This window comes from Abramis brama (genome assembly GCF_963993115.1).
Source record: "Abramis brama genome assembly, chromosome: 5".
NCBI lineage: Eukaryota > Metazoa > Chordata > Actinopteri > Cypriniformes > Leuciscidae > Abramis > Abramis brama.
This window is the reverse complement of record NC_139967.1, coordinates 50,633,720-50,643,719: the sequence shown is the minus strand read 5'-3', so window position 1 is coordinate 50,643,719 and position 10,000 is coordinate 50,633,720.

Genomic DNA, 10,000 nt, shown 5'->3' with positions numbered 1-10,000 from the left:
AGTGGGCTATATAAATGCAAATTGTATTGGAGATCTATTAGAGGTCCTGGAAACAGAGTCGTATGTAAATGATAAGAGCAGAGCTCGAGTGATTACCCTCGCGCTAAATCATGGAGAACAAGGTGAGAACTCTGGGAAGTGAATAGTGAGCCGGAGCGGTTTGATTTATTGTAAATGCGAGAAAGATGCAAAGGTGCAAAACAGCAGGAAAAACACGAGTCTAGCACTGGGGGATTGTTTGGGGAAATGGGGGAAGTCTTCACTGATCACTACTGCGATTATTACACGTGGAAAATAGGCCACTGATTTTGATTGCTGTAATAGATCTATTATCATAAGTCATAATGTGCTGCTGTACAGCGAGTATGAATATGATTTACCTTCATAAGAGCTGCAGTGAGCGAGGATAGGTGTCCATCTAGTGTTCAGCGCTAAGAACTGCAGCTTCACAAGAAACACCAACAGTTATTAAACTGGTTTATTATTAAAAACACCAGTAAACTGTCAGACTGAGACTGTCGTCATCAGTGGTGAGATCATCACAGTGAAACCTGGACAACAAAATAATATTTATTTCTCTACTAATGAATAATGAAATAACAACAGCTGGAGCTTCACTGGAGAAACGCGGAGAACCAGGTCTGAGGCTCGTGCTGCTATATGATAAACATGTCAGTGGAGAATCATTAATCACATAAAAAGTCCAAATTATGACATTAAAAACATCCAACTATGAGATAAAGTCGAACTTTTAAAGTCATAATTTTAATATCATATTTTTTTTATTTACTTTTTTCTTATGTAACGTTAGCAGAAACAGGCTTCCGTTTCGAGTCCGTTCAGTCCAGACGAACTTCAGCTCGTGTTTCTCGGTCTTGTCGATCATTTCTGCCAAACCATCCCATCCTGCAGCAGACAGCGTGCGTGTGTGTGCGTGTGTGTGTACGAAAGCCCAACAATGCCCCCCTGGAGGTAAGTTTATGTATGTGACTTTGTTGGTGTTTGCATGAGCATGCCTGAACGAGTATCAGAGGCCAGTGGAAAGAAAGAGAGAGAGTGAGAGAGTGTGTGTGTGTGAGAGAGAGAGGGTGTGTGTGTGAGAGAGAGAGTGTGTGTGTGAGAGAAAGAGAGAGTGTGTGTGTGTGTGTGTGTGTGTGTGTGTGTGTGTGTGTGTGTGTGTGAGAGAGAGAGAGAGAGAGAAAGTGATAACAATCGCCTCATAACCATTTTATCTGTTCAAAATCAAACAACGCTCTCAGATCATACACACATCAGATCATACACACATCAGATCATACAATTTTTGCAATTATGTAAAAAAATTATAGTAATGACAACGTACAGTAGTAATGTGAATAAAGTGTACACTGTATCCACTGCCAGTGTAGTGTTTTACTGGATATTGTATAGTTGGCCCATCGAATGTCTGTATATTCAGCTCTCATACTGTGATGATACAGTGACCCACTGCAGAGGCCATACAGGTTACAGTAAACACTGTAGATGAAGAGCGTTACAGTAAACACTAGATGAAGAGCGTTACAGTAAACACTCTAGATGAAGAGCGTTACAGTAAACACTCTAGATGAAGAGCGTTACAGTAAACACTGTAGATGAAGAGCGTTACAGTAAACACTAGATGAAGAGCGTTACAGTAAACACTCTAGATGAAGAGCGTTACAGTAAACACTCTAGATGAAGAGCGTTACAGTAAACACTAGATGAAGAGCGTTACAGTAAACACTAGATGAAGAGCGTTACAGTAAACACTAGATGAAGAGCGTTACAGTAAACACTGTAGATGAAGAGCGTTACAGTAAACACTGTAGATGAAGAGCGTTACAGTGAAGACTCTAGATGAAGAGCGTTACAGTAAACACTGTAGATGAAGAGCGTTACAGTAAACACTCTAGATGAAGAGCGTTACAGTAAACACTAGATGAAGAGCGTTACAGTAAACACTAGATGAAGAGCGTTACAGTAAACACTCTAGATGAAGAGCGTTACAGTAAACACTAGATGAAGAGCGTTACAGTAAACACTAGATGAAGAGCGTTACAGTAAACACTAGATGAAGAGCGTTACAGTAAACACTGTAGATGAAGAGCGTTACAGTAAACACCGTAGATGAAGAGCGTTACAGTGAAGACTCTAGATGAAGAGCGTTACAGTAAACACTGTAGATGAAGAGCGTTACAGTAAACACTAGATGAAGAGCGTTACAGTAAACACTAGATGAAGAGCGTTACAGTAAACACTAGATGAAGAGCGTTACAGTAAACACTGTAGATGAAGAGCGTTACAGTGAAGACTCTAGATGAAGAGCGTTACAGTAAACACTAGATGAAGAGCGTTACAGTAAACACTAGATGAAGAGCGTTACAGTAAAGACTCTAGATGAAGAGCGTTACAGTAAACACTCTAGATGAAGAGCGTTACAGTAAACACTGTAGATGAAGAGCGTTACAGTGAAGACTCTAGATGAAGAGCGTTACAGTAACACTAGATGAAGAGCGTTACAGTAAAGACTCTAGATGAAGAGCGTTACAGTGAAGACTCTAGATGAAGAGCATTACAGTAAACACTGTAGATGAAGAGCGTTACAGTAAACACTCTAGATGAAGAGCGTTACAGTAAAGATTCAAGATTCAAGATTCAAGATGTTTATTTGTCATATGCACAGAGTTTACACCATGCAATGAAATTCTTAAGTTGCAAAGGTTTCCCACAAATATAAATGTACACAATATACACACAATATACTTAAAAGATGCAAGTGTAGAATTTGCATTCGACAGAGAGACACTAAAAGGCATAAAAAAATTGAATATATACATTGAACAATGCAAACATTCACAGTATAGTGCAAACAGTGATTAAAGTGCGAGTATAGAGTTGTCAACAGCCTGATGGCCTGTGGATAAAAACTGTTTTTAAGTCTGGATTTTCTGGCTTTCATGCTCCTATAGCGTCTGCCAGAAGGTAGCAATGTGAACAGTATACGCTGGGGGTGTGTAGTGTCTTTGATGATGTTGTGTGCCCTCTTTGCGACCCGGGTTTTGTAAATGTCCTGAAGTGATGAAAAAGCTGTTCCACAGATGTATTGTGCAGTTTTAATCACACGCTGGAGTGCTTTCCTTTCCTGTACTGTGCAGTTTCCAAACCACACTGTGATGGAATTGGTCAGGATGCTCTCCACTGTACATCTATAGAAGTTGCTAAGGAGTTTGGTGGACAGACCAAATTTCCTCAGCTTTCTTAGGAAGTACAGCCGTTGTTGAGACTTACTGACAATGTGCTGGGTGTTGTGAGACCAGGAGAGGTCCTCACTGATGTGGGTGCCGAGGAATTTAAAGGTTTTCACCCTCTCTACCTGTGCCTCACCGATGTAAAGTGGGCCGTGCTGGTCTCTCCTCCTCCTCGGGTCGATAATCATCTCCTTAGTTTTCTCTGCATTTAAGGAGAGATTATTTGTGTGGCACCAGGACACCAGCTGAGCCACCTCCTCCCTATAGTCTGTCTCAGCCCCACCAGTGATCAGGCCGATGACTGTTGTGTCATCCGCAAACTTGATGATGGTGGTGTTGCGCTGAGTGGGGACACAGTCATAAGTGAAGAGGGTGTACAGCAGAGGGCTTAGCACACAGCCCTGGGGTGTCCCTGTGCTCACCGTCCTTGTACCTGATGTCTGGGTACCAACTCTGACTGTCTGGGGTCTGTCTGTGAGGAAGTCCAGGACCCAGCTGCAGAGGGAAGGTGCCAGTCCAAGGATGAGGAGCTTCTCAGCCAGATTGGTTGGGAGGACCGTGTTGAATGCTGAGCTGTAGTCGATAAACAGCATTCGAACATATGTGTCCTTGTTCTCCCGCTGTGTGAGGGCTGTGTGGATGGCAGTGTTTACTGCATCATCAATGGAGCGGTTCCGACGATACGCAAACTGTAAGGGGTCCAGTGTGTCTGGAATGGTCTTTTTAATGTGGGTCATGATTATCCTCTCAAAACACTTCATCACAATTGAGGTGAGTGCGATGGGACGGTAGTCATTTAAGCAGGTTATGGTGTTTTTCTTGGGGAGGGGAACAATGGTGGTGGTCTTGAAGCAGGTGGGTACAAAGGATAGTGAGAGGGATAGATTGTAAATGTCCATTAGTACCTCAGCCAGCTCCGCTGAGCAGACCTTCAGTGCACGGCCCGGGATGTTATCAGGGCCTGCTGCCTTCTGGGGATTCGTTCTCCTCAGTGTCCTGCACACCTGAGCTGATGTCACCGTGAGTGAAGAGCTCTGTGCTGCCTCTGTTGGGATAGTCCGTTGAGGGTGTCGAAGCGAGCGTAGAACTTATTCAGCTCATCTGGTAGTGTGCTTTGGCTAGTTGTGACCTCCCTGCTCCTCTGCCGATAGTCTGTGATGTGTTGCAGGCCCTGCCACATGCGCCGGGGATCCGCGGTGGTATAGTATCCCTCCAGCTTCACTGTACTGTCTCTTGGCTTCTCTGATGGATCTGCGTAGATCGTATCTGGCCTTTTTGTAGCCCTCAGCGTCACCAGAGGCAAATGCAGTGGAACGGGCACGCAGCATGGACCTTACATCACAGTTTATCCAGGGTTTTTGGTTTGGGAATGTTTTGTAGCACTTGGTGGGGACAATGTTGTCTATACATGTGCTGATGTAGCTAATAACCACTGAGGCATATTCTTCTAAATCCACAGTGCAGTCCTCTCTCACAGCAGCAGTCTTAAACACATCCCAGTCAGTGCTGTTAAAGCAGTCCTGCAACACAACAGTAAACAGTAAACACTGTAGATGAAGAGCGTTACAGTAAACACTGTAGATGAAGAGCGTTACAGTAAACACTCTAGATGAAGAGCGTTACAGTAAACACTGTAGATGAAGAGCGTTACAGTAAACACTGTAGATGAAGAGCGTTACAGTAAACACTCTAGATGAAGAGCGTTACAGTAAACACTGTAGATGAAGAGCGTTACAGTAAACACTGTAGATGAAGAGCGTTACAGTAAAGACTCTAGATGAAGAGCGTTACAGTGAAGACTCTAGATGAAGAGCGTTACAGTAAAGACTCTAGATGAAGAGCGCTACAGTAAACACTCTAGATGAAGAGCGTTACAGTAAACACTAGATGAAGAGCGTTACAGTAAAGACTCTAGATGAAGAGCGTTACAGTAAACACTAGATGAAGAGCGTTACAGTAAAGACTCTAGATGAAGAGCGTTACAGTAAAGACTCTAGATGAAGAGCGTTACAGTAAACACTAGATGAAGAGCGTTACAGTAAAGACTCTAGATGAAGAGCGTTACAGTAAAGACTCTAGATGAAGAGCGTTACAGTAAAGACTCTAGATGAAGAGCGTTACAGTAAACACTGTAGATGAAGAGCGTTACAGTAAACACTAGATGAAGAGCGTTACAGTAAAGACTCTAGATGAAGAGCGTTACAGTAAACACTGTAGATGAAGAGCGTTACAGTAAACACTAGATGAAGAGCGTTACAGTAAACACTCTAGATGAAGAGCGTTACAGTAAACACTAGATGAAGAGCGTTACAGTAAAGACTCTAGATGAAGAGCGTTACAGTAAAGACTCTAGATGAAGAGCGTTACAGTAAACACTGTAGATGAAGAGCGTTACAGTGAAGACTCTAGATGAAGAGCGTTACAGTAAACACTGTAGATGAAGAGCGTTACAGTAAAGACTAGATGAAGAGCGTTACAGTGAAGACTCTAGATGAAGAGCGTTACAGTAAACACTGTAGATGAAGAGCGTTACAGTAAACACTGTAGATGAAGAGCGTTACAGTAAACACTCTAGATGAAGAGCATTACAGTGAAGACTAGGTGAAGAGCGTTACAGTAAACACTCTAGATGAAGAGCGTTACAGTGAAGACTGTAGATGAAGGGCGTTACAGTAAAGACTCTAGATGAAGAGCGCTACAGTAAACACTGTAGATGAAGAGCGTTACAGTAAACACTGTAGATGAAGAGCGTTACAGTAAAGACTGTAGATGAAGAGCGTTACAGTAAACACTCTAGATGAAGAGCGTTACAGTAAAGACTCTAGATGAAGAGCGTTACAGTAAAGACTGTAGATGAAGAGCGTTACAGTAAACACTCTAGATGAAGAGCGTTACAGTAAAGACTCTAGATGAAGAGCATTACAGTGAAGACTAGATGAAGAGCGTTACAGTGAAGACTCTAGATGAAGAGCGTTACAGTAAACACTGTAGATGAAGAGCGTTACAGTAAACACTGTAGATGAAGAGCGTTACAGTAAACACTCTAGATGAAGAGCATTACAGTGAAGACTAGGTGAAGAGCGTTACAGTAAACACTCTAGATGAAGAGCGTTACAGTGAAGACTGTAGATGAAGGGCGTTACAGTAAAGACTCTAGATGAAGAGCGCTACAGTAAACACTGTAGATGAAGAGCGTTACAGTAAACACTGTAGATGAAGAGCGTTACAGTAAACACTGTAGATGAAGAGCGTTACAGTAAACACTCTAGATGAAGAGCGTTACAGTAAAGACTCTAGATGAAGAGCATTACAGTGAAGACTAGATGAAGAGCGTTACAGTGAAGACTCTAGATGAAGAGCATTACAGTGAAGACTAGATGAAGAGCGTTACAGTGAAGACTCTAGATGAAGAGCGTTACAGTAAACACTGTAGATGAAGAGCGTTACAGTAAACACTGTAGATGAAGAGCGTTACAGTAAAGACTCAAGATGAAGAGCGTTACAGTAAAGACTCTAGATGAAGAGCGTTACAGTAAACACTAGATGAAGAGCGTTACAGTAAACACTCTAGATGAAGAGCGTTACAGTAAACACTCTAGATGAAGAGCGTTACAGTAAAGACTCTAGATGAAGAGCGTTACAGTAAACACTCTAGATGAAGAGCGTTACAGTGAAGACTCTAGATGAAGAGCGTTACAGTAAACACTGTAGATGAAGAGCGTTACAGTAAAGACTCAAGATGAAGAGCGTTACAGTGAAGACTCTAGATGAAGAGCGTTACAGTAAACACTGTAGATGAAGAGCGTTACAGTAAAGACTCTAGATGAAGAGCGTTACAGTGAAGACTCTAGATGAAGAGCGTTACAGTAAACACTGTAGATGAAGAGCGTTACAGTAAAGACTGTAGATGAAGAGCGTTACAGTAAAGACTCTAGATGAAGAGCGTTACAGTAAAGACTCTCTAAAGTTCACCTCCTCTTACACACACTCTTCCTCATCCTCCTCTTCCTCCTTAACCTCCTCTTACACACACACTCTTCCTCATCCACCTCCTCTTACACACACCTGCTCTTCCTCATCCTCGTCTTCCTCATTCACCTCCTCTTACACACACCTCCTCTTCCTCGTTCACCTCCTCTTACACTCACCTGCTCTTCCTCCTCTTCCTCGTTCACCTCCTCTTACACACACCTGCTCTTCCTCATCCTCCTCTTCCTCGTTCACCTCCTCTTACACACACCTCCTCTTCCTCGTTCACCTCCTCTTACACTAACCTGCTCTTCCTCCTCTTCCTCGTTCACCTCCTCTTACACACACACTCTTCCTCATCTCAGACTCTCTGCAGGAGCAGAGGAAAACCCTGAAGCAGAACCAGCCTCGACAACACTATACACACACTCTTCCTCATCCTCCTCTTCCTCGTTCACCTCCTCTTACACACCTGCTCTTCCTCATCCTACTTTTCCTCGTTCACCTTCTCTTACACACACCTGCTCTTCCTCATCCTCCTCTTCCTCGTTCACCTCCTCTTACACACACACTCTTCCTCATCATCCTCTTACACACACCTGCTCTTCCTCATCCTCCTCTTCCTCGTTCACCACCTCTTACACACACCTGCTCTTCCTCATCCTCCTCTTCCTCGTTCACCTCCTCTTACACAAACCTGCTCTTCCTCATCCTCCTCTTCCTCGTTCACCTCCTCTTACACACACACTCTTCCTCATCATCCTCTTACACACAACTGCTCTTCCTCATCCTCCTCTTCCTCGTTCACCTCCTCTTACTCACACCTGCTCTTCCTCGTACTCCTCTTCCTCATTCACCTCCTCTTACACACACCTGCTCTTCCTCCTCTTCCTCATCCACCACCTCTTACACACACACTCTTCCTCATCCCCCTCTTACACACACACTCTTCCTCATCATCCTCTTACACACAACTGCTTTTCCTCATCCTCCTCTTCCTCGTTCACCACCTCTTCCTCACACCTGCTCTTCCTCGTCCTCCTCTTCCTCATTCACCTCCTCTTACACACACCTGCTCTTCCTCCTCTTCCTCATCCACCACCTCTTACACACACACTCTTCCTCATCCCCCTCTTACACACACACTCTTCCTCATCATCCTCTTACACACAACTGCTCTTCCTCATCCTCCTCTTCCTCGTTCACCTCCTCTTACACACACTCTTCCTCATCATCCTCTTACACACACCTGCTCTTCCTCATCCTCCTCTTCCTCGTTCACCACCTCTTACACACACCTGCTCTTCCTCCTCTTCCTCGTTCACCTCCTCTTACACACACCTGCTGTTCCTCATCTTCCTCTTCCTCGTTCACCTCCTCTTACACACACACTCTTCCTCATCATCCTCTTACACACAACTGCTCTTCCTCATCCTCCTCTTCCTCGTTCACCTCCTCTTACTCACACCTGCTCTTCCTCGTTCACCTCCTCTTACACACACCTGCTCTTCCTCCTCTTCCTCATCCACCACCTCTTACACACACACTCTTCCTCATCCTCCTCTTCCTCGTTCACCTCCTCTTACACACACACTCTTCCTCATCATCCTCTTACACACACCTGCTCTTCCTCATCCTCCTCTTCCTCGTTCACCACCTCTTACACACACCTGCTCTTCCTCATCCTCATCCTCCTCTTCCTCGTTCACCTCCTTTTACACACACACTCTTCCTCATCATCCTCTTACACACACCTGCTCTTTCTCATCCTCCTCTTCCTCGTTCACTACCTCTTACACACACCTGCTCTTCCTCCTCTTCCTCGTTCACCTTCTCTTACACACACCTGCTCTTCCTCGTCCTCCTCTTCCTCGTTCACCTCCTCTTACACACACACTCTTCCTCTTCTTACACCTCGTTAGGGTTAGGGTTAGTCGTTGTGTGTAAACGATGACAACTGTGTTGTTGTTGTGTTTAACTTTCGCCTACCTGTGTTTAGCATTTTGAAACATAAGTGCATCACAGTGCAAAATGTGTTTTAGTGAGTAAAAATGTGTTTAGAGTTTTGAAAAAAGACTGCATGAGATTTGCAAACAGTGTTTTAACGACCTGAACTTGTTTAATGTTTTACAGAAAGAGTGATTTATTCGAAAAATTGGATTAGACGGTTCAGAGAATGGGGTTTAGTGTTTTAGCAATTCAGAAAAACTGTAATATAAATCTGCCTTGACCAGAGAAGCTTCGGAACCAATCACACGACACTCTGATCGGATGAACCAATCACACGACACTCTGATCGGACGAACCAATCACACGACACTCTGATCGGACGAACCAATCACACGACACTCTGATAGTATGAACCAATCACACGACACTCTGATCGGATGAACCAATCACACGAGACTCTGATCGGATGAACCAATCACACGTCACTCTGATCGGATGAACCAATCACACGACACTCTGATCGGATGAAACCAATCATCTGCTTTGATTGTGATTTAACAGATTTAACAGGGAGCTGCTAACAAAAATAAACCATTTCTGAACTTTCTGCGTCATATAATATATATGCAGTGAACACTCAACAAATACGATGATTTGACGGAAAAATCTCCTTCATTCTACTTTTATATGATCTAATAGGCTATCAAGTGTAACTTAAATGAGAAAAATGAAGAAGCACCACATCAGCTGATGCTCTTCTGTTGCTCACTGAGAAGACAAATATAGGTCATGCCTTATTGATTTACAGTTTTTAAAAATAACAAGCAGTTTTC